General features: G+C 41.0%; 1 protein-coding gene across 4 annotated transcripts in view; it reads right to left on the reverse strand.

Annotated features, from left to right (window-relative positions):
• Positions 1 to 20,677, reverse strand: part of LOC129707234 (protein FAM53A-like) — a 110,368-nt gene that overhangs the window by 36,453 nt on the left and 53,238 nt on the right. The gene's annotated exons all lie outside the window — the stretch shown is intronic.

Consider the following 20,677-nt stretch of genomic DNA (forward strand, 5'->3'; position numbering starts at 1 on the left):
ATCTTCTCCAAATGAAAAACTGAAATGTTCTTGAAAACTGCCAAATGTTTTTTTATTGCCTCGCATTATGAAGCAACAGATATGTCATCAGGAAATTCAGAATTGTCTAACAGCTGCTGGGAACTGGATAATGTACAAATACTGAATGCATTCTGACATTTTATGAAGACTTATGCAATACAACACATGCATAATTATCTACGGTGAAATAGGCCAAGATTTTGTTCCCTCAATTTACACGTGGTCAGTTCAATGGAAAACCTAAGCATGAGTTATTGAGAGTATTGGAGCTTTTACAGTGAGAAAAACAGAAGTTAAAACAACAGCCAGCTTAGAGCAATTAAAGAGAAAAACAATAATGAGGCAATATTGAGGTTATGTGGGTTCTTTAATACAATTCTGTAGAATTTGCCGATAAACTTGCAGATGTTGCAGAATGCACCCAGCAATTCTACATGCATTATCTGAATCTCTGGAGTCTCTTGATCTGTGGAAACAGCATTAAATATCTGACATAGACAGTCATTTACTGGTTTGGCATAGATAGATTGTTAATTGTGGAAATGTATACTTAGAAAAAAGGCTAGAAAAAAGGCCAGGCATATATATTCCCAATGCCAGACCTTCTCATTTTATAAAAATGGATAAAAAACATAACCATATTTGTAGGCCTTTCTATTACCATCTGACTACTTTGAGACAGTAATTCTTATCCAATACTATTTTGATTTTATGTAAATGCATAAAGAAAACATTCTCCAACTTTGGGTTGTAAATATCAGCGTTGTTTGCTGCTGCCTATATAATTTGCTTCATCAGGTGCCACGATCGTTATTGATCAACAGTCGTGCAGTTGGCAGAGCTGCTGCCTCATGGTGCCATAGACTCTATTTCAATCCTGACCACTGGTGCAGTCTGTGTAGAGTTTGCACGTTCTCTCTGTGATTGCCTGGAATTCCTCCAGGTGCTCCAGCTTTCTTCCCACTTCCCAAAGACGAGTGGCTTTGTAGATTAATTGTCCTCTGTAAAAATTGCCCCTAATGTGCAGGGATAGATGAGAAAGTGGGATAAGGTAGAACTTTTATGAATGGGTGATCAATGGTCGGCATGGACTAGGTTGGCCATGTTTCCATGCTGTATCTCTAAAACCAAGAACTATAAAACCTTTGGCTGTTTAAAATTTCTAGAAAATCCTTTTAAAATTTAACTCTGACTAAAAGTGTTTGATTCTAATGACAGTACTCTTATTTATGCCATGCCAATTTGTGTTATTATTCTGTCAAGCATCATTGGACTTCTCCCACTTTAGAAGCGCTATGCAAAAATAAGTTACTGCTGGTCACGCACAGCCAGCTGCAAGACCCAAAATCAACTGTCCATGTCAAGAATATTAAAATTAAAGGGCAGGCATGGTGTGGGAAACTAGCAGTCATAATAGCAGTCACATTTTTCACCTTCCACTCCCCGATAGTACCCTTCCTGGAAATTAAGCATATAATTTAAGAACATAGCATTTCAGAGCACAAAAAAAACTGCAGGGTCAGACATGTTGGCCTTTAGTTAAGATATTAACTTAATTTCCAACCGTTTAGATGAATATTAAGACATCATTGCACTACAAAATATCAGAAACATGCAAGAAAGACCCCGAATGGTAAACAAGCCAAACAAATGTATGGTCTGAAGATGCCACATACACAACTTAACTTTGAATGCTTTCCATCCCACAACAATGAAGTGAGGTGTCATTACATTTGTGTATCAGAGATAAGAGAGCCACAGATCCAACACTGATAAAATGTCAATAAGGCTTCACTCAAAAAAGCAACGGACAGCCATTCAATGTGGTCAACTGTGTGACCTTGAGCAGCACAGTTGCAGCACATGGCTGCAGAGACCGAAAACTTCATGTTCACTGAAGATCATCTATGTTCAGAGAGTGGCCTGTCAGCATGGAACTTTTACTTCAAAATATCATTTGCACTAAACAATTACCTTTAATGTCAAGCTTAATCTTTAAATTAGAAATTGATGTAGCAATGGACAATCTCAACACATACTTATTTGAACAAATGACATGAATGATTTTGCATTATCAGTTGTTGGAATGTAATGTCATGCTTCTGCAAAACTATTATAAAATCTAAACATCATGAATAATTGCTGTTATGTTCACAAAGCTTCTACCATTTTGGAAAAAAAACAATCCCTGAAAGGTAGAATTTAATATGAGGGTAATATACAAAATCAAAGAAAACAAAAGACGTGTGTCTCATTTTTACCCTTTCCATGTTCGGCTGGTCAAGAAATATTCTGGCTGTCTAGCAACAGTTGTTCACTAATTGATCTCACAGCAGGATAACAATGGAAAATGTTGGAAGTGGAACTCTGCCACAGAAGGCAGTGGAAGCCAATTCACTGGATGTTTTCAAGAGAGAGTTGGATATAGCTCTTAGGGCTAACGAAATCAAGGGATCAAATTGAATGGCAGTGCTGGCTCGAAGGGCCAAATGGCCCACTCCCGCACCTATTTTCTATGTTTCTAAAAACAGCTTTGATTCACTATCCAAATTATTGCTGGCCTGTGAAGAGAATTGTGCGTTATACCTCTCCCGTAAAAATCCACAAACATAAAACCTTGCGTACCTGAAAATCAGAAGCACTGGCACCAATATCAGAGCATTTTTAGAAAAGCATGGGAAAAAAAAAATATATATATAAAACTTCAAACCTATTTTCAAAACTATCTACACATCACTGTGAAGGTATCAAGCAGAAGTGAAGCATTCAAACTTTTCTTTGGGGGATGGAGGGAAAGATAAGTGGGAGATGCTGAAATATCAATGCCATAATGGAATTGGGAAAACAGAAAACAGGAGCTGTTCTTGCAATTTGAATTGGCATTTGGTAGTAATACTTAGCAGAGATGAAAGCTCAGCAGTACTATCAGCAACTGATGGTTTGGGATAACTGAGGACCCTTATAAAGATAAAGCTGTCATTAACTTTACCAAAGGCACATCAACCTGCAGTAAGGTCATAATGCACATATGTGTGCAAAGAAAATAATGCTGCTCTTGTTAAGAGTGAATTGAAACTCTGGACACACTGGCAAAATAATCCTGAAATATTTACAAGAGGAAACTGCCTGGTGCAGGTTCTTGTCATTTATGAAAGGCCACAATTAAAAAAAAAAAAAAAGAAACATGTCTCAAGACCATTCATTCCAAATTACTGGCATGGGCAAGTTGGGATGAGCAGTCTGTTTCCAAACTGTATGACTCTGTGAATCTGCTGCATAATCTATTCAGATAGATAGAATATGCTGCCCACCTTGTAATTGTAGCTATTTGCGATTTATTTGAAATGCTATCACTGTGAAGGTCAGACCCTTCAACATGTAATAACTGAGCTGTGCTGTTATCCAGCCAGACCTGGTTAGAAAAATAAGCGGTTGCATAGGAAACAAGTGTTTTCATGCCAGTGTGCAGTAAGATGAAAAAACAAGCAATGACATAGGTCAATAAGAACAGTGAATATTATCTGCTGCAATTAGGATATACAGTGCCCTCCACAATGTTTGGGACAAAGACCTATCATTTCTTTATTTGCCTCTGCACTCCACTATATGAGATTAGTAATGGAAAAAAATTGCTTGTGGTTAAAGTGCACATTGTCAGATATTAATAAAGGCCATTTTCATACATTTTGGTTTCACCATGTAGACATTACAACAGTGATTATACATAGACCCCCCATTTCAGGACACCATAATGTTTGGGACACAGCAATGTCATGTGAATGAAACTAGTCATGTTTAGTATTTTGTTGCATATCCTTTGCATGCAATGACTGCTTGAAGTCTGCGATTCATGGACATCACCAGTTGCTGGGTGTCTTCTCTGGTGATGCTCTGCCAGGACAGTATTGCAGCCATTTTTAGCTTATGCTTGTTTTGGGGGCAAGCCCCCTTCAGTTTTCTCTTCAGCATATAAACGGCATGCTCAATTGGGTTTAGATCGGGTGATTGACTTGGCCACTCAAGAATTTACCATTTTTTAGCTTTGGAAAAACACATTTGTTGCTTTAGCAGTATGTTTGGGATCATTGGTTGCTGCAGAATGAACCGCCCGCCAATGAGTTTTGAGGCATTTGTTTGAACTTGAGCAGATAGGATGTGTTCATACACTTCAGAATTCATTATGCTACTACCATCAGCAGTTGTATCATCAATGAAGATAAGTGAGCCAGTACCTTCAGCAGCCATACATGCCCCGGCCATAACACCCCCACCACTGTGTTTCAGATGAGGTGGTATGCTTTGGATCTTGGCCAGTTACTTCTCTCCTCCATACTTTGCTCTTGCCATCACTCTGATACAAGTAAATCGTCGTCTCATCTGTCCACAAGACCTTTTTCCAGAACTGTGGTTGCTCTTCTAAGTACTTCTTGGCAAACTGTAACCTGGCCATCCTATTTTTGTGGCTAACCAGTAGTTTGCATCTTGCAGTGTAGCCTCTGTATTTCTGTTCATGAAGTCTTCTGCGGACAGTGGTCATTGACAAATCCACACCTTGATTCCTGAAGAGTGTTTCTGATCTGTCGGGCAGGTATTCGGGGATTTTTCTTTATTATAGAGAGAATTCTTCTGTCATCAGCTGTGGAGGTCTTCCTTGGCCTGCCAGTGCCTTTGCGATTAGTAAGTTGATTTTGGTAAGCCTAAGGTTGTCCAAACAGTTGATTTTGGTAAGCCTAAGGTTTGGCTGATGTCTCTAACAGTTTAATTCTAGTTTTTCAGTCTCATAATGGCTTCTTTGACTTTCATTGGCACAACTTATCCTCATGTTGATAAACAGCAATAAAAGTTTCCAATGGTGATGGAAAGACTGGAGGAAAGACTGGGTGCTGAGAGCTCTCTTATACCTGCAGTAAGGAGGCAATTAAACACACCTGAGCAATTACAAATACCTGTGTCACAAAAATGATGGTGCCCTGAAAATGGGGGGGGGGGGGGGGGGGGGGGGGGGGGGGGGGGGGGGGGGGGGGGACTATGTATAAACACAGCTGCAATTTCTACACGGTGAAACCTAAATGTATAAAAATGGCCTTCATTAAAATCTGACAATGTGCACTTTACCCAGATGTGATTTTTTTCCTATTACAAATCTCAAATTGAGTAGAGGCAAATAAATAAATGGGTCTGTCCCAATCATTATGGAGGGCACTGTAGTTTGAAAGTAATAAGGGTTTGGGAGATTAAAGTTCCTGGCAGACAACAACCTGTACAATATTAAATAGATGTCTGAAAGCAACAAAATGCATAATACTTAGTAAATGAGTGTAAAAATTGCAACAAATACTTTATGAATAGGAAAAACACATTGCGGCGAATGTGCTGCAACCACAGACTTGTAAAGTTGAGACATATGCACCAATTTTTAATTCAGTTGCTGCAACAATGGGAAACAGCAATTTGCAATTGTCGTGTTGTGCAATCTCAACCATGGTTTTCAGTTTGTAGAAACCAAAATATATAACCATGACTTTGTATTTGATCCAAGCCGACAGGTGTCACAAACCTTTAGTAATTACAATTGCCATCTGACTGTGCAATTCTAGAATTAACCAAATACATTATTAGCACCCAACCTTTCTGCTTTTGCCAGAGGATCAAGCAGCACAGAAAGCTACCTCAAAGTCTATTCTCACTAACTTGCACCTTTCCACAAGTAACTTTGCAAGTTTGTTTTCTAACTTCCCCCTTCCCTTACTTCATTCGGGTCAACTCTTATTTGGAAACCAGTTCTCATCATGGCTTGCACTGGGAGAAAAACAAATTCTCCAACTGAAGTTTAAGTGGAAAACTTTAAATTTTAAATCAAATTGCCTCCAGTGCTTGCTTAAGGGAAGGTACAGAATGGATTATTGAAATTCAAAATGTAAGTTTTTGGATATACAAATAACTAAAACATGCCACACTGGTTTTCAGAACTGACATTTTGAGATCTAGTATTAGCTTATCTTCTCTGATATCAGGAGGGTATCAAACCATTCGACGCAATAAATGTTGATAAATAACAGATCAGTAAATGTTAATAGAAATCCAGCATGCGAAGGCAACAACTCAAAAGAAAACCTACTACTGAATATATGCAAAGCAGTTTTAAGGCTCCCAATCTGCATTCAGTTACAAAATTCAGCCAAAGTGCTGAGTGTTACTATTAGATGTAGTATCTTTTGCCGTAAGGTTGCCAAAATATCAACTGAACTTCCTGTTGTTCCTGCTTTTGCACCCACAGTGATCACTGCCTGAAGATTTCCACTCGGGAATAGTCAAGATAAGGCTTTAATGTCCTTATGCAGCTAAAATGTCCATCTACATCCATGGCTCGGTTCCAAAATATAAAAAGGTCACCTGGCTTAAACGTTGCCAGCAGATGCCAACCACCGCAGGAAGTGAAAACGGCTGATTCTTTAAAACCAACACTTTAACCTTTAAAAAGACTCATTAATTATTATCTCCTGTAGTCCTGGCCACAAACGTCCAACTATTACTCTCAACCTTTCCACCAACGAACTATCAAACTAAACTAGATTTCTGCCAATACAGTAAGATAGCATTCAGAACATTAATATAACATCACAATTGGGTTTCAAACCAGAGTTTGTTCATACACACTTTGTTTGATAAACCGCTTTCTGAATTTTACGGATGACTACAAGGCCACCTTGGCATGATACAAATGGCTTGTTGCAGAAAAACGGCTGTGAGATGAGGAACATGCACATCCTGTTGAAGGCGGCCAGTTACAACGGCATTACACAAGAACTGGGGAGAGCAGTGTGGGGAAAGGAGAGGGGGGGGGGTTAAAACTACATCTGGCATGTGGGTCTTTTAAAAGCCAGCTGATTAGAGTTTAGGAGCAACATACTACTGGGAGAATGAAAGATAATGGTGGCACGGTTCAGGAACCTTGGATGACAGGAGATATTGTAAGCATAGTCAAAAAGGAAAAGGATGTATGTATCAGGTTTAGGAAGCTGAAATCTTACAAGATCATTGAGGAACAGAGCAGGAAAGAAATTAAAGGAATTTGAAGGACAAAAAGGGCCTTGAAATATCCTTGACAAGTAGTATAAAGGAGAATCCCAAAGGACTTTTATAAATGAATTAAAATAGGATAGCTAGGGGAAAGGTTAGGTCTATTTATTAACAAAGATAGGAATTAATACATAGAGCTACAGGAAGTGAGTGACATCCTATACGAGATCCTAAAGGTGACTGATGAAGTAGCAGAGGATGTGGTCCACATGGATTTTAGTAAAGCATTCAACAAAATTCCTCATGGTAGGCTGGCCCAGGAGATTAAATCACATGAGACTCACATTAAGTTGGTAAATTATTTAGAGGGAAGTAATAGATGGGTGTTATTCTGATTGTCTGTGGCCAGTAGTGTTTGGAGAGAATAGTGAGCATGCAGAGACAAACATTGTTTGAGTTGGCAGATAGTGAGGAAGGTTGTCAAAGGACACAGTAGGATAAGAGATCAGTTGAAAATTAATATAGCGGAAAGGCAGATGGCGTTTAATCCAGGCAAATGTGAGGGTGATGCATTTTGAGAGTTCAAATGAAAAAGTATACAATGGCAGTACTCCAGTTCCATGTTCAAACCAGTTGTGTATCCTACACACTTGGCAATATACAAGCCTACAAACCTGCATGCCTTTGGACTATAGGTGAAAAATCAGAGCACCCAGAGAAATCTATGTAGTCATGGAGCGAATGTTCAAACTCCAGACAGCACCCCTAGTCGTGATCGAACCGGGTCTGGTGCTCTGTAAGGCAGTAGCCCTACCACTGCACCATTTGGCTGTCCCAATTTAGATAGGCACGTGAACAGGAAGGGAGGAGCATGCAAACAGATGGGATTCATTAGATTGGAAATATGGTTGGCACAGATATGGTGGGCTGAAGGGCCTGTTTTAATACTTTAGTATCATGTTCTAAGACATAAATATATACATCATCAAATTCAAGTAGAACAGCAAGGGTCTTGGCATATTGCCACAATACAAAATTGCTGTAATCAAATGTGCTCATTTAAAATGCTCAGCAACAACAAGGCAAACTAATGTTTTAAAATCTTTTAATTACACAAGCAATGGTTGCAGCTCAAACTAACTCAAGCTCTGTAACAATTCAGCATCCATTTGAGACGAGGAATGAAAGATACCAAAGCTGGCAATGTTACAAATGACTGTACCAAAATAATCTCCTTTGGGAGTGAATGGGGTCCCAGTTTTTCAGAAGCTCGGGAGAAATAAGGATGGCCCTTGGTGATGTAGGAGACTTTCCAGACATATTCTTAAAGACCATGGGGAACAGAAAGTAGTCGATGTTTGGTCTCAAGCTCAATGATAGCAGGAAGTTCATTGAACTTGCACATATTATCGAAGTCAATTAATGAATCTTGAAAAACTTTTTCCCAAAACCACTTCACTACCTTCACTGGTCAATTAGCCCAACAGCAATCAATTCACACATTTGTATAGGTTCCCACTGCAACCTCCATATGCTCAGCACAGCAATAAGCCTTACGTCGACATCTCGGCTTCAAAATATTGTTGGGTGCTCAACCATGATAATGACATTGCAAACCAACTGCACAGCAGCCCATGACAAGCATCATTCCCTCTTGCGGGATAGTGACAGAAACTGAGGCAGCAGGAGGAAACGAGAAAGAGGAAGAACTGGGTTTTGACAAATCCATCTGCATCTCCTCAGCTTCATGCAAGAGATGGTGGTGGCTATTATTACAAAGTCAGATTGTCTGTGAATGAGACTGGACACAAGTTCAGCTGCAGACAATTCAACATTGATGGGCCAGGCTACAAATGGAGTCCGACTGGCATGCATAATGTAAATGTTTGGTGGATTGAGTGGCATGCATTTATCCTTAAGCTAGAAAAATTCTGGCACAAATGGTATAGGTTTTTATTTGCAAAGATAGATCTCACCCTTTTTATTGCAGAAGTTGCAATCAACATTTAAGCGCAAAGAAGCCGCCTCTGGTGCCCAATGTTTCAATTTTCATTGTATACAAGTTGCAGCTTTCAGTATTTAAATGCTGCAGTGGAACCTCACAGACTGCTGTCACGCTAGCTAATACACAGCGGTGAACTATAGCTGAAGGAATTTGAAAGCTACTTCAGAAAGACAACATTCATCATCCAAACTTGCAATTCTGCTGCCTGCACATCTAATAAGTCAAAAAGAAAAATGAAGCTTATGCAGGGTTTAGGGAGCTGAAATCAGACAGAGCCCTGAAGGAATATCAAGTCAGGAATCAGGAAGGCCTAAAGGGTGCCATGAAATGTCCTTTGTACTCAGGAGTAAGGAAAATCCAAAGGCAATTTATATGCGTTTTAAAACAAGTGTGTAGCTAGGAAGATGATAGAACCAGTCAAGGACAAAAGAGGGGACTTGTGTCTAGAACCAGAGGTTGTGAGCAAGGTACTAACTAAATTAATCTCATCAGTATTCACTAAGGATTAGAGGGTATTAGCGGGCAGGAGAGGTTAGACAAATTTGGGATTTTTTTTTCTGGAATATTGGAGGCTGAGATAGAATTATGAGAAGCTTGGACAAGGTATAGAGTCTTTGTCCCATTGACGGTGGAAAGGTCAAAAACAAGAGGACATATCTTTACGGTGAGAGGGGAGATGTTTAAAGATTTAACAAGGCATGTTTTAAACTTGAAGTGGTAGGTGCCTGGAATCCACCGCCATGGAAGATGCTGGAAGCAGATACAATAGAAATATTTAAGAGAAATTTAGATAGGCACATGAACATACAAGTTATGATGGGATATGGATCATGTGTAGGTAGATAGGGTTAATTTAACTTCGTATCTCGTTCAGCACACACATAGAATAGAATACCTTTATTGTCATTCAGACCTTACGGTCTGAACGAAATTTCATGCCTGCAGTCATACATACAATCATACAATAATAAACAACACTAAACACAAATTAACATCCACCACAGCGAGTCCTCCAAGCACCTCCTCACTGTGGTGGAGGCAAAAATCTTAGGGCTGCAGTCTCTTCCCTCCTCTTCTCCCTCTGCGCTGAGGCGATACCCCACCGGGCGAGGTTGAAAGGGCATGTTCCTGTGTTGCACTATTCTATGTTCAATCTGGGTACCTGCCTTCTACACCAAGATGGTTCAGATCTAGTTGAAGTCATCCTCCAAGGCCACGTGTATCTCCACGAATAGTCAGCAACTTTCCACTGGCTACTTAATAGTCAGTGATACGCCAACATGCGAACAGTCATTGACAACACGCACCATGTCACAAAACAACAATCAATTCAAATCTTTTTGCTGACTCTGCCTATTTACCTCTGGCAAAACAGTGTGAATTGAACAGGAACAGGAACTTGAGATATTGTGAGCAGGAACATGCAATATTGCAAAAATCTTCCTCAGAACCCTATTCGTAGACTCAGACCCTCCACCACCCCCAGTCACAGACCCAGACCCCTATTCATTGGTTCTGACTCTGCTTTCAATACCATTACCAAACCAAGCTCACCTCCAAACTTGGAGTCAGCACTCCCCTCCGCAACTGAATCCTCGACTACCTGACCAACAGATCAGTGACAAATCTTCGTCTACAATAATCCTCAACACGGTTGTCTGCAAGGATGCATTCTCAGCCTCCTGCACCAAACAACTGTACCAAAGAATAAGAGATGAGGTAAGACTGACAGTAACTCAAGTATGGCAATAAAAGGAAGAAAATTATTTATTTTGGCATTTAGTGGGCTGAAACAGAAATTCCCCCTCATTTTTTTATTGCTATCACTGGCTTCATATACATCATACTGTTGAAATAAATGTCCAGTAAAAATTGCATGGTTCCTGGAACACATACTGCAACGGTTATCCAGTGGCAATATGATATTCTTGGATTTCTAAAAGGGATTAATGAAAATACACTCTTAAATTCTTACTTAAGAGACAATGGACCAATTATGCACACAATTCATTTCAGTTTACTACTTTAAAAACGGATGCAAATATCACTTGCTCAATCTGAAATTTGGCAAATGTAAAGAAAGCGTACATAAAACCCGACAGATTAAAATATAGGCTTCACCACTCTGCATCGTGGCTATTACAAGGTTGCCATTTCAGTCAGTAGCTTGTTCACTGAAATGAATAGGGTATAACCTACACACAATAGAACCTCAGCCACCTACCAGCTGTTTTAATTCATTAAGGTGACAGGGTGCAAGGTCCTTGATAATATTTAGTGCAAGACAAAGCCAGTAAAGTCTGATCAAAGATAGTCCAAGGGTCTCCAATGAGGTAGATAGTAGTTCAGGACTGCTCTCTAGTTGTGGTAGGATGGTTCAGTTGCCTGATAACAGCTGGGAAGAAACTGGCAGTGCAAATGAACCTGGAGTGCATTTTCATTTGTTTGTGGCTGGTCTGTGGCCTGCGTGTAACAGATTTGCAATAGATCTAGCAGCCTAAAACCTTTTGGACAACTAACATGTGCAATAAAATTTGAACATTTCTAACTCAGCACGACCCTTATTTCTCAACCACTTATGCGAGAAAACTAACCAGGGTTCAATGCATGGTGTTTCAAAGCACACCAAATGTAACACATAACCAAATGTCTCAAAACAAGGTCAGTCTGCATCAGTTGCATTTTGCCCCGACATTGTCAGGTTTATCAATATATTACCAAATATTGTTCATCACTCTGAAAGTCAATTATTAATGTAGTGTATATTAAGAATGCCAGTTATTTCACACAATTTATTAAGCTTTTGCATCTTGCTGAAGAGTGGCGAGTCACTAAAGATTTTCCATTTTTTAAATTGATTGTCAGGCATATCGAAGAGTTGATTAAACCTCTATTGACTTGTACATGAACTAAGGGGTTGTGTGCTTGGTGTTGCAATGCCATTGTTTGTATTTGAAACACCGTGAAAGTAGTTGTGTGATAGGATTGTATGTTTACCCAGCATAATTTTTAAAGAAAACACAAATTCTTTGCCTTTCTCTCCATCATCTGTCAAAGTATTGCACCATATCCACTTACAACATTGTCAAATCCTACATCAGCACGAGAGAGCTGGAAGCTAAACACGTTACTGACAGCTTATATTAGACAGTTCATGTTTTGAATGTCCACAGCTTGAGGCAGATACATCCCTCACCATAACATACATTACAGTAATCTTTGACTGGAATCTTAGCCACAACTCAAATCAGCAACACGTTTAGAAGAGCCAGTCATTTTGTGCTTACTAACAAGCAATTCCCCTCAACCTCATGTCTCTCGATTCACAATGTCATGAGTGCAATGAAGCATCGCAGGTCATGTGCATACATTCAGCGATATTCAAAGCATCCAGCATTCAAGACAGGCAAGTCAGCTGATCAATATCTGTGCACTGAGTTCACAATGATTTTCACATCGGTGCAAAAGGGAAAAGTCGAAGTATTTGCAAGAATCTTCAGCCAAAGGTGCCGAGAGGATCATCTTGGCCTCCTCCAGATGTCCAGCATGACTGATGGTAGTCTTCAGCCAAATTGATTCATTCCAAGTTGTAAAGAAAAGGCTATGGGGCCCCGACAACATTCTGACAATAGCATTCCAGAACTTGCCATAATCTGGGCCGAACTGCTTCAGTATTGGTACAACTTTGGCATCTACCTAACAATGTGGAAAAATGTCCCCCAGTACTTCCTATCCCGATGAAAGGGGACAAACGCAACCAAGCCAATTACCACCCAACATGTTGAGCACCCCAACCCACTTTTGATTAAATTGATTGAAGGGATCATTGATGATGCTATCAAGTAGCACTTGCTTAGGAACAACATGCTCAAAGCAGCTCACTTCAGGTACCACCAAAGTCCCTCGGCTCTTTGCCTCATTACAGCTTTGGTCCAAACATGGACCAAAGAGTTGAACTCCAGAAGTGAAGTGAGAGCAACTGCCGTCGACAAAGGCAAATTAATTGAGGTATGGCGTCAAGGAGCCCGAGTTAATCTGAAGTCAATGGGAAATCAGGGGAAACCCTCTGCCAGTTGGAATCACATTGAGCACAGAAGGATGGTTGACGTGGTTGGAGTTCAATCATTTCACTCACAAAACATCCCTGAAAGTGTTCCTTAGTAGTGTCCCAGACCTGACCATTTTTAGCTATTTTATCAATAATCTTCTTGCAATCGTCTGGTCAGAAGTACAACGTTCATTGATGTTTGCACACTATTCATGAGCATGCGATTCCTCAGATAATGAAGCAGTCCGCATTCAAAAGCAGCAAAAACCTGGACAATATCCAGGCCTGGGCTGATCGGGGGCAAGCAATACTCGTGCCGCACAAGTGCCAGGCAATGAATATCCAACAAACAAAAAATCCAACCATTGCCTGTGACATTCAATGACATTACCATCGCGAAATTCCCCATTAACAATATCCAGGGGATTACCATTGACCAGAAGCTGAACTGGAGCAGCCATACATGCAATGCAGCTGCCAGAGCAGACAGGCCAGAGACTAGGATTCCTGTAGTGATTAACTCGAGTCAAGAGTGTTTTATTGTCATATGTCCCAGAGAGAACATTGAAATTCTTACTTGCTGCAGCACAACAGAATATGTAAACATAGTACACAGTAAATAATATGATAAAGAGAAAAAAAAAGTTCAGTGTGTATATACACACATACTCATATATCTATATATCCTTATATCTATATATACATACATTTTCAAAAACAAACAATAATAGTGCAATAATAAGTCTATTGTAGTTCAGAGCTCCTATGAGGTTGTAGCGTTTAGTAGCCTGATGGCTGTAGGGTAGAAGCTGTTCCTGAACCTGAACTCAATGCCCAACTACCCAAAGCCTGCCTGTCTCCAAGGCTAAAGTCCTGGTGTAATGGAATATTTGTATCTGCCCTAGTTAATGCAACTTCACCACTCAAGAAAACTAACATCCTGCATGATATGCATCCTGTCCACAAGCATAAACTCACTCCACCACCAGTGTGTGGTGTAGCAGCAGCTTATACTACACACCAAGTCTCTCGGTGCCTTCCAAACTCTTAGCCTTGACCAGCTAGTAGTACAAGGGCAGCAAGAGCCTGGGAACACCACTATCCAAGATGCCCTCCATGATGCAGACCTGACCTGGAAATGTATCTTTGTCCCTTCACCCGCCATTGGGACAAAATCCTGGAGATACCTCCCTATCCGTATTGCGGATAGGGAGGTACCACCAGGAAAAAAATAATTGCACTACTATGACTGTATGCACGTAAATATATTTACTTATTGATCATATTCTATGTCGCTCTTCTAGGGAGATGTTAACTGCATTTCGTTGTCTCTGTACTGTACACTGCACAAGTACAATAAATTTGAATCTGAATCTGGAATACCCACACCGCCAAGTACTGTTCAAGACAACAGCTTACCACCTTCAAGTGCAATTAGGGATGGGCAACTAACTGCTAGCTCAGCTTGTGAAGTCCTTGAATAAACCAATGGGCTCTGTCTTCCCTCAGTCTACATCATGGCTCAGATTACACAATGAACTACTAAGGTCAGGCTGCATCATGCACATGCCTGACACAAGGCTTGTGAAACAGGCATTCCACACAAGCTCCATCATAACCTGCATTTTCCAGTGAAAAAATGCTTCAATTACATCCTGTTTCATTGGAATCAAAAGACCAAAAGAACATGACTGTGGTTTATCTGGTGGCACCCACCAAGTTAGAAGCATGTGGACTCGCGTCTTAATCCAGGGAGCCGAGTTCCATCCCCTTAGCTGTCACTTCCAATTATAAAAGATGAGATAGCCAATTATGAGTCAATTATAAAAGATGAAATAGCGGCACATTTGGATAACAGTAACAGGATCGGTCCGAGTCAGCATGGATTTACGAAGGGGAAATCATGCTCGACTAATCTTCTGGAATTTTTTTGAAGATGTAACAAGGAAAATGGACAAGGGAGAGCCAGTGGATGTAGTGTACCTGGACTTTCAGAATGCATTTGATAAGGTCCCACATAGGAGATTAGTGGGCAAAATTAGGGCACATGGTATTGGGGGTAGAGTGCTGACATGGATAGAGAAGTGGTTGGCAGACAGGAAACAAAGATTAACGGGTCCCTTTCAGAATGGCAGGCAGTGACCAGTGGGGTACCGCAAGGCTCGGTGCTGGGACCGCAGCTATTTACAATACACATCAATGATTTGGATGAAGGGATTCAAAGTAACATTCGCAAATTTGCAGATGACACAAAGCTGGGTGGCAGTGTGAACTGTGAGGAGGATGCTATGAGAGTGCAGGGTGACTTGGACAGGTTGGGGAGTGGGCAGATGCATGGCAGATGAAGTTTAATGCGGATAAATGTGAGGTTATCCACTTTGGTAACAAAAACAGGAAGGCAGATTACTATTTAAATGGCGTCAAATTGGGAAAAGTGGAAGTACAACGGGATCTGGGGGTCCTTGTACATCAGTCGATGAAAGTAAACATGCACAGCAAGCAGTGAAGAAAGCGAATGGCATGCTGGTCTTTATAACAAGAGGAATCGAATATAGGAGCAAAGAGGTCCTTCTGCAGATCCTTAGTGAGTCCACACCTGGAGTATTGTGTGCAGTTTTGGTCCCCTAATTGGAGGAAAGACATTCTTGCTATTGAGGGAGTGCAGCGTAGGTTTACAAGGTTAATTCCCGGGATGGCAGAACTGTCATATGCTGAGAGAATGGAGCAGCTGGGCTTGTACACTCTGGAGTTTAGAAGGATGAGGGGGATTCTCATTGAAACATAAGATTGTTAAGGGCTTGGACACGCTAGAGGTAGGAAACATGTTCCCGATATTGGGGGAGTTCAGAATCAGGGGCCACAGTATGCCATTTAGAATGGAGACGAGGAAACACTTTTTCTCACAGAGAGTGGTGAGTCTGTGGAATTCTCTGCCTCAGAAGGCGGTGGAGGCAATTTCTCTGGATGCTTTCAAGCGAGAGCTAGATAGGGCTCTTAAAAATAGCGGTCAGGGGAATGGTGGTGCTGGCTCGAAGGGCCGAATGGCCTACTCCTGCACCTATTTTCTATTCACTGCATTACTGAAGGAGTACTACAAGCTGTCAAAACAGCCTAATTTCAGATAAGATCAAACTGGGGTCTCCATCTGATCTTTTAGAGCAAGAGCTGATCATCCACTCCAACCACGTTGCTCAATCAAACTTGTCCCATTTGCACATATAGATAGACACAAAATGCTGAAGTAACTCAGCGGGACAGGCAGCATCTCTGGAGAGGATTGGGTGACATTTCGGGTTGAGACTCTTCTTCAGACTTGCATCATGCACATGCCTAATACTTATAACACTTCATAGAAACATAGAAAATAGGTGCAGGAGTAGGCCATTCGGCCCTTCGAGCCTGCACCGCCATTCAATATGATCATGGCTGATCATCCAACTCAGTACCCTGTACCTGCCTTCTCTCCATACCCCCTGATCCCTTTAGCCACAAGGGCCACATCTAACTCCCTCTTAAATATAGCCAACGAACTGGCCTCAAACCTTTCCTATCAATACCTGTCCAAGTTATTTCAATGGTGCATTTGTACCCACCTCTTCTACTTCATATGCAGCTCAACTCATGCACACACCACCCTCCGGTAAAAATTACCCCCAAGTTCCTTTTCAATCTTACTCCACTCACCTTTAAACAATGCCCTCTAGTACTACTCTTATTATCCTGGGCAAAATACTGTGGCTATTCAATTTATCTATGCACCTCATGATTTTATAAACCCCTATAAGGACATCACTCCTACAGTCCAGGGTAAAAAGACAGCTTATCCAGACACTCCTTTTCACTCAAACCTTTCACATCCACTAACTTCCATGTAAATCTTTTTTACACCCTTTCAATTTTAATGATATCCTTCCTGCAGCTCCATCAAAACATATACCATGATGTCCCACATGCCCTGGCCAATATTTGTCCCCTAATCCAGGGGTGGGGAACCTTTTCATGTTGGAAGGCCGCATTAAGTTAGCTGTAATATAATAAGGCCGCATTCCAAGAAACTTCAATTAGATATAGGATTATTTTGTTGAATCTTCTTTTACTCTTTGGTATTTTAAATACGTTCATTTTAAGATTAAACTGGGGGGGAATCTAATAGAAACTTACAAAATTCTTAAGGGGTTGGACAGGCTAGATGCAGGAAGATTATTCCCGATGTTGGGGAAGTCCAGGACTAGGGTTCACAGTTTAAGGATAAGAGGGAAGTCTTTTAGAGATGAGAAAATCATTTTTTACACAGAGAGTGGTGAATCTGTGGAATTCTCTGCCACAGAAGGTAGTTGAGGCCAGTTCATTGGCTATATTTAAGAGGGAGTTACATGTGGCCCTTGTAGCTAAAGGGATCAGGGGGTATGGAGAGAAAGCAGGGATGGGATACTGAGTTGGATGATCTGCCATGATATCGAATGGCGGTGCAGGCTCGAAGGGCCGAATGGCCTACTCCTGCACCTATTTTCTACGTTTCTGTTAAAGGCAACCATAGAATATATCACGGTCATCAGGAATGGACATGTTGGCAGAAATACTGTGTGACTACACTTTGTAGCACGTTACAGCATACAAGTTTTAGCACAATGGTCAGGCGCCCATACAGTTATCTCATGACTCTAGCATGGTTACAAATTCTCTCTTGGCATCCTTGATGGTTTTGCAGAGGTCATAAATAAAGATACCTTCTACCATTGGGGTAAACAAAATGATGGAAAAACTCAGGTGAGGCAGCATCCATGGAGCGAAGGAAATAGGCGATGTTTCGGGTCGAGACCCTTCTTCACACTGATCTACCATTGCGGATCATTTGACTTGAACACTACAGACTTTGTGGTTCATCCACGGTTTCTGGTTGGAGACACTATTGTAGCCTTTGGCATACACGCTACACATTTACTGATGAGGTCTATAATGGCAATGGATTACACATTTGGACCAGTCCATCGACCCAACGCTGTCAAAAAAGACCTCATACGTTTCCTCCCACCAGCACTGTATAACTTTCTGTATCGGATCATCCCGCTTCAGTTTCTGCTTGCAAGCAGAACATAGAAGCACAGCTCGATGGTCAGCTTCTAAAGTGTGGTTGGTGGATGGAGCAGTTGGCGTCTTTGATGGTTGTGTAGTAGTGGTCAAGGGTGTTTGCACTTTGGAAGGACAGGTGAGGTGCTGATAGTATTTGGGTAGCACATGAGTCTTGGGTAGTCTTGAGATGTACCTAATTGAAGTCTTCAGCTATGATGAACAAGGCCTTGCGGTACTTCATTTCAAGGCTAAATGTAGCGGTCCGTAGTTTATTGTGTGCAAGATTATCATCAGCATGGGGTGGGATGTAGACTGCTGCAAGGATGGCCAAGTAAATCCCAGTGGCAGGTAGTTAAAACGCCACCACTTAGATATTCCAGGTCCAGGGAGCAGGAGCTCGTTAGGATGGTCACATGATGAGTTAATTAGGAAACAGTCCCTTCCAACCGCAAGCTTGCCAAAGGAAGCTGCATAGTCTATCTCGTGATGCGAGAAGCGAGGTATGGCATAACTTGAGCAATAAAGGGTAAAATGGACCTGAGCCACAGAAATTATTTAGTTTATAACTTCAATTTCTATTTATTAGTCAAGTACTCATTTCAGTGGATTTAAATGCAGTACTGAATGGCAGTGAAAAATAACAAATTGATTATCATAACCTGACATTTATTACATTCCTAGGTTTCAGTTTTATTGTTGTTTTGGGACCAGAATGGGCGAGATCGGGTGACAACTTTCACTACATTTTGCCCTGTCGTAGTGGAAAATAGATTCAAATGCTGTCGGCTTGCCCCCACAATGATCGAGTGTTCTGCAGCTTCTGACAAATACAAGTACTTCTTTCTGACACAAGTGTTAAAATATTATTTTCTGTGCCTTTAACTTGTGTTCTGCAGATAGAGGAAGGGGATTTGTGTAAATTGCATGCTGCATGATCCCTCAGCCTATGAATAGTTGCATGATTCTTGCACACAAATTGAGTGCTGGTCAATGACAATCCCAAAATGATTAAACGTACATGAGGTTTCATTCAGTTGAGGCGAGATGGTCAACTTTCATTTTGCTGCAGAATAGCCTAAGCCTAGCCGAAATATCTCTACTTCCACCACATGCATATGGAGGACTGGGTCTGGAATGCTGCCTCAGGGCCACTGCAGTCATTTCCAGATACGCATTGCAACTTGAAACACCAAGTTTACCTCCTTAATCTCAATAATTTGGGGTTTACTGGAACTCAGTATCACGCAACGGCAAAAACACTGCCTGGTGACAATTGCCATTAGCAACATCTTAGTTTGGTTTGGTTTAGTGTGGCCAGTTGTGGTTCTGAGTAGTTCTGAGTTTGGAAATCCAATTCCTCCATCTATTTTTGACCCAGGCTGCCAAGCAATCTGCAGAGTGGATCTTAATATTGACGAAGCAGATGAGTGGTGAGTCAGAACATCTCTACTTTGTTAATAACTTGAAATATCAATTTCCATAGAAGGTAGTTTCAGAGTACAAGTGCTTGAGCTAGGCTAAACTACCATAATTATTGTCCATATCCTTCCTATCATGTTTCAGCAAATCCCATTGCCATATTCATCCACTTCCTTTTTCCCTTTGGGTATTTTAAGTGACAGTAAGCAGCCCAGCCTAAACTTGGAATAGCTACATTTGAGGCAGCTCAGCAGCTACAAGTAGGATGTTGTATCAAAGATGTGAAAGCAAGAGCAAAAAAACCTAACCAGGACAGGAACAAAGTACCAAAAAGGGAAAATATGGGTATAAAACAGTTTAAATGAGTTCAGGGAGCAGGAAGAACTTACATTCCACTTTTGCTAAATGCTTCCTATCATCTGCTGATGAAGAAGCATATTAAACAATGAGGACAGGCTTGAGACCAGCAAACTCTGAATCATCTACTGGTACTGCCAACAAAATGGCTTCCCAACTTGCGCACAAAATTGAGAGAGAAAACCAACTTGAGAAAATCTGATATCTCTTCCATGTTTTTAAATCTATTTGAAAGGTGTTTTGTTCTAAACTCCTCTGAGGCCTTATGTGGATCAGGCTATCAATGACCTGTACAGAAGACAGCTTCAGTATGGTGCATGATTTAAGATCGAACTATTCCCGCAGACAAGAACATCTTGCCTCGATACCACACCGAAAGATGCCTGGTTTCAGGTCCCATGCACCACTGGCTCAAATACTGTGGTATGGTGTTTAGCAAGTAACACCTGGAGATTCAAGAGAGACCCGCTGTGTAGCTGAGCATTTTATCCATTGAATGGCTGCACATTTCACACTCTGTTTACCAGAAAGATTTTGCAAATTGCATACTGACAACTCCTAGACAGGCGAATGACTAGAACAAAGAATGCCTACAAATTTGTGGCAAATAGGACTTGACATTCAGCTCACCATGCTTGTCATAGCTGCCTCAAACCCAGTGATGATTTTCTTTTTCGACATAGCTGATAGCCTTAATTAGCACTTACAGTCAACATCATTGTTGCATAATTGCGAGT

Source organism: Leucoraja erinacea, chromosome 1, assembly GCF_028641065.1.
Source record: "Leucoraja erinacea ecotype New England chromosome 1, Leri_hhj_1, whole genome shotgun sequence".
NCBI classification, from domain to species: domain Eukaryota; kingdom Metazoa; phylum Chordata; class Chondrichthyes; order Rajiformes; family Rajidae; genus Leucoraja; species Leucoraja erinaceus.